Raw genomic sequence first — 6,364 nt, forward strand, 5'->3', positions numbered from 1 at the left:
TTCCAGACACTGTCATTTATTAATAATCCTAGTGCTAATGCAGCATCTTTAAATGTTTGATGTGTAATACCATTTACGGATTTCATGCTCTCAAAACTTGTTGGGCCTTTTACATGCAATAATAACAAACGTAAATAATATCGTTCTTGGTCTTTCACACTAACTGTATACATTCTTCCAATTACATTTTCGCCTCGTCGCTTTCTGGGTTCCCATGTGCCTTGTTTCCAAACATAGTGCTCAGGAATTTCCCGGTAGTAATATTGATGTGCATTTAGGTCAATCTTATTAAGGTTGAAGTATGCCATTAGTGTGGAATTATTCTGGAGCTTTTGTTGAATGTTGTCAATGGGATTGTCTTCATGAAAATATAGTGGCTGAGAGTTAGGCAGGTTTACCGCTAGGCGAATGATGGCATGAGATGGTTTATGCATTGGAAAAGCAAAAGCTTCGGGCGCACTGACTTATCTTGAATCAACAAATTGGCTTGTTTCATCATGTTTGATGTCTCTTTGAGCTAATTCAATATTAGCCTTGCCGTGTCCTTTGTATTCATATTTAAACAAATATTTTACACTTTGAATGGAAGCACAGATTTCCACATTAATATGGCAGTTGAATTTTTTGAGCATATAGGGGTTATATGGGGAACAACCCATGAATTTTCAATTGTCTCTGAATGATGGTCGTATTTTTTGGGGAAACCTTTGGAACACTTCCCGTTATCTATACAGGGAGAGTTAGGATTGGCTTCTCCACAGTGACATGAATCATGTTCTTAATAACAATGTTGTGGAGCTGAGGGTATTTTGTTTCATCGGGAATTTCTGCCCATGCTACTATGTTGTCCATGTCCTCTTCAGTTCTTATTTTTGAATTGCTTTCAAGTATTATTAAAATATGTGCATGTGGCAGATCGCGCTTTTGAAACTTGATGACATGGACGGCTGTGGTGACCTCTCCAAATAAGCCATTGTTGATGTCTGCTAATAGGGAATCAAGGTTAATTTTAAAAACACGTGCCACCAAGTCTGGCCTATGTTACACATGTTGCCACAGTTCTCAATTTTGTGTAATCTCAGTCCACTTGGGATTGCATGTCATGGTGACAAACAGATCTGGTCGACCATACTTTGTCATACACATAGCATCCTGGTAGCGCTGTTGCATGTTTCTTGGACTGCCTTCAAAAGATGGTGGCAAAATTACTGTCTTTTCAATTGGGATGCCCTTTTCAATAGATTGTTTTAGTAAATGCTCTTGTAGGAGGCAGTAATCTTCCACTTTTAAATCTTTCTGGAGCATTCTGATGTAATGTAGACGATTTGCCTTGATTTTGACGTATGCATCGACCAAATATTGCTGTGTGAGTTTGCCACCATTGAATAGTGGATTAAATCTCTTCCTGACCGATAATACAAAGCTATAGTACTGAAGTTGAGTAATTCTTCGGGCACAATTTCCCTGTCGTTTTAGACCGTCATGCCAACCTTGGTCTCCATAAGGGAAAAAGATAGGATATAGCAGAGCATCCAAATTGCTATGGAGAATGCTGATGTGTTGTGTTTTTGGAGCCAGAGGGTTGCGTGGATCAGATTTTAAATGAATTAATATGTCTCTATTGAAGGGAGGCTCACCATCTTCATTGCGAAAGACAACAGCAACTTCACTCACTGTTGGGTTCTTGTGTCGCCTTGGATCTTGAGTCCTATCTTGCTTAATAGCCATTGTGATGGTTGGCAAGACAGTTCCATTTTGATTAGTTTTGATCGGTTCAACGTTGCATAGCATTTGATAGGCAGCAGCATATGGATTGATAGCATTCAGTTGTTCAGCAATAATGTTCATCAATGTAGGATGACATTTTTCATTTTCTTTTTTTTTTTTTTTTGAGTCTGAGTTTATTTGCATAAGCGGTATCCAGTATATAAAGTTGAGCAAATTTTGGTTGGTCTTCGGCTGTTGGATGTAGTGTGCCTGTTCGATGATAGATCTGTTCATGTATGCGAAAACAGTATGGGCCATATCCAGGTGGTGGTGAAATACTTGCTCCCATGCAGGGAAAAGCAAAAGAACTGTTGATACTGTGAATATTGTCCATGAAATTTTTGCTGAATTCACGTTCTCCTGTCATCAACTTTTTGAATTCTTTTGGATACTGGAGTATGGGTAGATGGACTTTCCCCTTCTGACAGCACTGAGTAAACTTTCCATCGGAAGGCGTCTCAGCTCCAAAATTCAAAGATTGACAAAATTGACATAAATGGTTCATGGGACCGCAGCTGTGTTCGTGAATTGTGTTTTCATCATGGGTTTCATTTTTTGCTTGTAGTTGAAGTTCATGTCTTTCTTTTTGCATGTGACTTATTTGCCGGTGGATGTTGATTTGTCGTAGCTGTTGTAGTCGCACTTCTCTTTGTGTTTCAGCTTGTCTCTGTAGACAGTGTGCTTCGGCATCGTGTGACAGTCTCCTTGCTGTGGCCAATGGACATTATTCCTGAAGTAGCTTACGTTGGGAAAATGCCCTCTTAGTTAACCTCATACACTTTGAAGTTGTAGTCTCGGCGGTGTGTTGTGCTGGTTCCGATGGGTCATCTTGTGAGCATGGTATTGCTGTTAAGACTGCAGATTTCTATTTGCGGCGCTGTTGTTGCCTAATGGCATCCTGTGATAATCTAATGACTTTTGCATCAGGGGACTCTTCTACTTGATGCCTACGCTTATATGCATTGTTTTTATCCCAGCGATGCTGTTGCTCTTCAAGAGTCTCATTTGCCCATTGTTGTCTTTGACCTTGTGCCTTTGCTGCTTTCCTTTCATTGTCATTGGCGTACTTTTTAGGAGGAGCCATGTTGGCTTTGATATTTGCTTTTTAAAGGGGTTTTCCCACGAACGAAAGTTCATTTCAAAAATTGTCTGTGTCTGACCGTGTACAGAACATACCACAGCTCCTGGGCAGGGGAGAAAGCAAAAGAGTATACAGATATTACAACAGGGGATCACAGAGGATACATTTTGTGAGGTAAAATATTGTTTAAAAACAGTCAGTGAAATATTTTACCTCACAAAATGTATCCTCTGTGATCTCCTGCTGTAATGTCAGTATTGTCTTTTGCTTTCTCCCTTGCCCAGGAGATGTGATATGCTCCGTACACGGTCAGACACAGACAATTTTTAAAATGAACAAAAACCCCTTTAACCGGTTCAGGACCGCCCACTGTACATAAACATTGGCACTACCTGGGCTCTGTGCAGTGCCGACGTTTAAAAACGGTGGGTGGTCCCGCAGAGCTCAGGACCCCCAGGATCCTGCAAGCGCTGTGGTTCTGGTGCAGAGCGATAGTTCTGACAGGGGACATCATCTGGACCTGATTGGATCAGGTCCCAACGATGTTAACCCTTTGCTATCTTCTATATGCCACGATCTATAGTGATCGCGGCATATAGAAGATAGTGAGAGGAGAGGGGGTCATCCACTTACCTCTCCGACGGCCCCCTGATATCTTCCAGGACCTGCCATTGTTATGGCAGCTGGAAGTCACATGACCGCCTCCAGATCTACCATATATGGTATCCTGCTAGGCTCAGCCTGCAGCTGAGTCCAACAGGAGACACTGACTGTGAAACAGTAAGCAAAGATGTCATGCAATGCAATACATGTCTATTACATTGCATGAGATCAGTGATTAGAAAAATAAAAATTAATATCCCATACAGAGACTAAGTAAACATGTAAAAAAAAAAGTAAAAAAAAATGTTTTCAAACTGTTAAAAAAAATCACAAAATAAATAAAAATAAATATATAAAATATTAAACCAATAAATCCGTATATTTATGCAAAAACAAAAAAAGTACACATATTTGGTATCGCCACGTCCAAAACAACCCGATCTATAAAACTGTCACACTAATTAACTCCTTCTGTGCACATCGTAATAAAAATAAATAAAAAACGGAGCAAAAAACTATGCTTTTTCATCATATCGCCAAACAAAAAGTGGAAAAAAATGCAATCAAAAAGCAAAATGGAAATAAAAATGGTACCGCTGAAAATGTCATCTTGTTCCGCAAAAGAAAAGCCACTATACAGCTCTATCAGCTGAAAATAAAAAAGTTATAGCTCTCAGAATAAAGCGATGCAAAAAAAATATTTTTTCTATAAAATTGTTTAATTGTGTAAAAGCGCCAAAACATAAAAAAAATATACAGTAAGTGTAATATCGCTGTAAAAGTACTGACCCAAAGAATAATGCTGCCTTATCACTTTTACCACACGCAGAGTGGCATAAAAAAAATCCTCAAAAAACAATTCCTGAATTGTTGGTTTTGTTAATTTTACCTCCCAAAAACTGGAATAGAAAGCGATCAAAAAATGTCATGTACCCAAAAATGGAACCAATAAAAATGTCAACTCGTCCCGCAAAAAACAAGCCATCACATGACTCTTTCAGATGAAATATGGAAAAATTATAGCTCTCAAAATATGGCAATGCAAAAACTAGATTTTGCAAAAAAAAGCGTCTCTTAGTGTGTGACAGCTGTCAATCATAAAAACCCGATATAAATCTGGTATCTCTGTAATCGCACCGATCCGAAGAATAAAGTAATCTCATCACTTATACCGTACGAGGAACGGCATAAAAAATAAATAAAACCAATTCTTCACCTGCTACTGATTTGTTTATTATGTCTCCCAAAGATCACAGTAAGGCTCTGCTAACATTTATCCTGCGCTCTGCCCTGAGCACTTACACCAGAGTTTCCATGTAAATCTCTGAAATACGTGATTCAGACGGAACCCATGACGGAAGATTCCCAGTAATGAGGCAGATATAGACCACTGTGGATGCCATTTGGCCTGTGATCAGTTTTTTTAGGCGTACATAAAAGTGCGGTTGGCCACAGTTTTGTGCACTTCTGAAAAAAAGGACACCGCTAAACAGAGGCCAGACGGAGTCCAGAGTAACTATGCTGCCTCATTACAGTGAATGGATCAAGCAGGGGTTTCATCTGAATAACATCACTTGGAAATTTAGATGGAAACCCCGATGTAAGTGCTAGTGTTGAGCCACCCCCGTAGTGTTCGAGTTCGGTTCGGTTCGTCGAACACCCGTGTGTTCGCCGAACTGTTCGTCGAACTGTTCGTCGAACACCTTCGAACACCGTTAAAACCAATGGCAGGCAAACAAAAACACATAGAAACACATAGAAAACACCTTCAAAGGTGTCCAAAAGCTGACAAACTGCTCAGAAGACATAACTAACACATGGAAAAGTGACAAGTACATATAGTCATGCGAAAAGAAAAGAGGTGGAGGAGTAAAAGGAGGGGGAGACACAGATATAGGCATGTCATGCCCTTCTAAAATCCAAAAAGTGAGAAGCCGACACGGCCAGTCCGTTCCTGCCCGTGCCACCTCCGTGTCGCCGGGTTTGTGCCAGAGCCGCGGTGGACCCTGACGGCCAGCCCCCCTCTCCTAATACTGGTGCCTGTCCGCTGGTGGGTCGAGCCCCCCGCGTTTGGGGGGGAGTAACATCTGCAGAAGAAAGACCATCTTCCAGCCAAACTAACATGTCGACTTCTTTTCGTGGACAATGTGATACGATCCCTTTGTTACGGACACGCCCATCGCTACAAATTCCAGATGAGGCACAAAAACAGCAGGTGCTTCAGCGGATATCAAGTGCTCCTTCAAGTGGGCTCTCCTCCACCTCAACTTCAACATCACAAATACTCCAGTCCTCAGAGGTGTCACCCCAATCGCACTTGCTTCCTCACAGCTCCCAAGTCTCCAGCTGCCCGTCTGAGTATGGGGTAACACAGATGGTTGAGTCTGCACAGCTGTTTACTCATACTATAGCCTGGGAAACGGAGGTCTGCTCCAGAGCTTCTGTTAATCCAGACGAGGAAATGATCTGCACTGATGCCCAGAATCTTTATAAGTCGGATCCAGGACCAGATGAAGAAGGTTCTGAGCATAATGTAGACCCTCGTTCCCAAACTGTAACTCCTGTTGGTGGAGACAATGATGAAGACGATGATGAGACTCAAATACCTGATTGGAGTGAGAACTTGACTTTTCGGTCAGGGCAGGAAGAGGTTGGCTTTGAGGACGACGGGTGTGATAACACACAGGGTGATGATGACAAGGTTGGAGATCCCACTTACTGTCAACCCACAGTCAGCCAGTCGATGAGGTCACCCGGGCCTTTGCCTGGCCTTTGGGATGTCGCAGTGGTCGGCTCCCTGGCCCGTACCCTGGGGTCACTCTTTAAAAGGGTGGATAATTGTTAATTTTATAAGAGTTTGTGACACCACCTGTGGTATCTGGTGAGAAGCACCAGCGCTGCAGCAGTCCACTG

The 6,364-nt window shown here is 41.7% G+C and overlaps 1 pseudogene; it reads right to left on the reverse strand.

The window, feature by feature from the left end:
- Positions 1–464: 464 nt before the first annotated feature.
- Positions 465–1,848, reverse strand: LOC141174483 (uncharacterized; annotated as a pseudogene).
- Between the last annotated feature and the right edge of the window lie 4,516 nt (positions 1,849–6,364).

This window comes from Phyllobates terribilis, unplaced genomic scaffold, assembly GCF_046119375.1.
Source record: "Phyllobates terribilis strain yellow unplaced genomic scaffold, ASM4611937v1 Scaffold_13__5_contigs__length_258822181, whole genome shotgun sequence".
NCBI classification, from domain to species: domain Eukaryota; kingdom Metazoa; phylum Chordata; class Amphibia; order Anura; family Dendrobatidae; genus Phyllobates; species Phyllobates terribilis.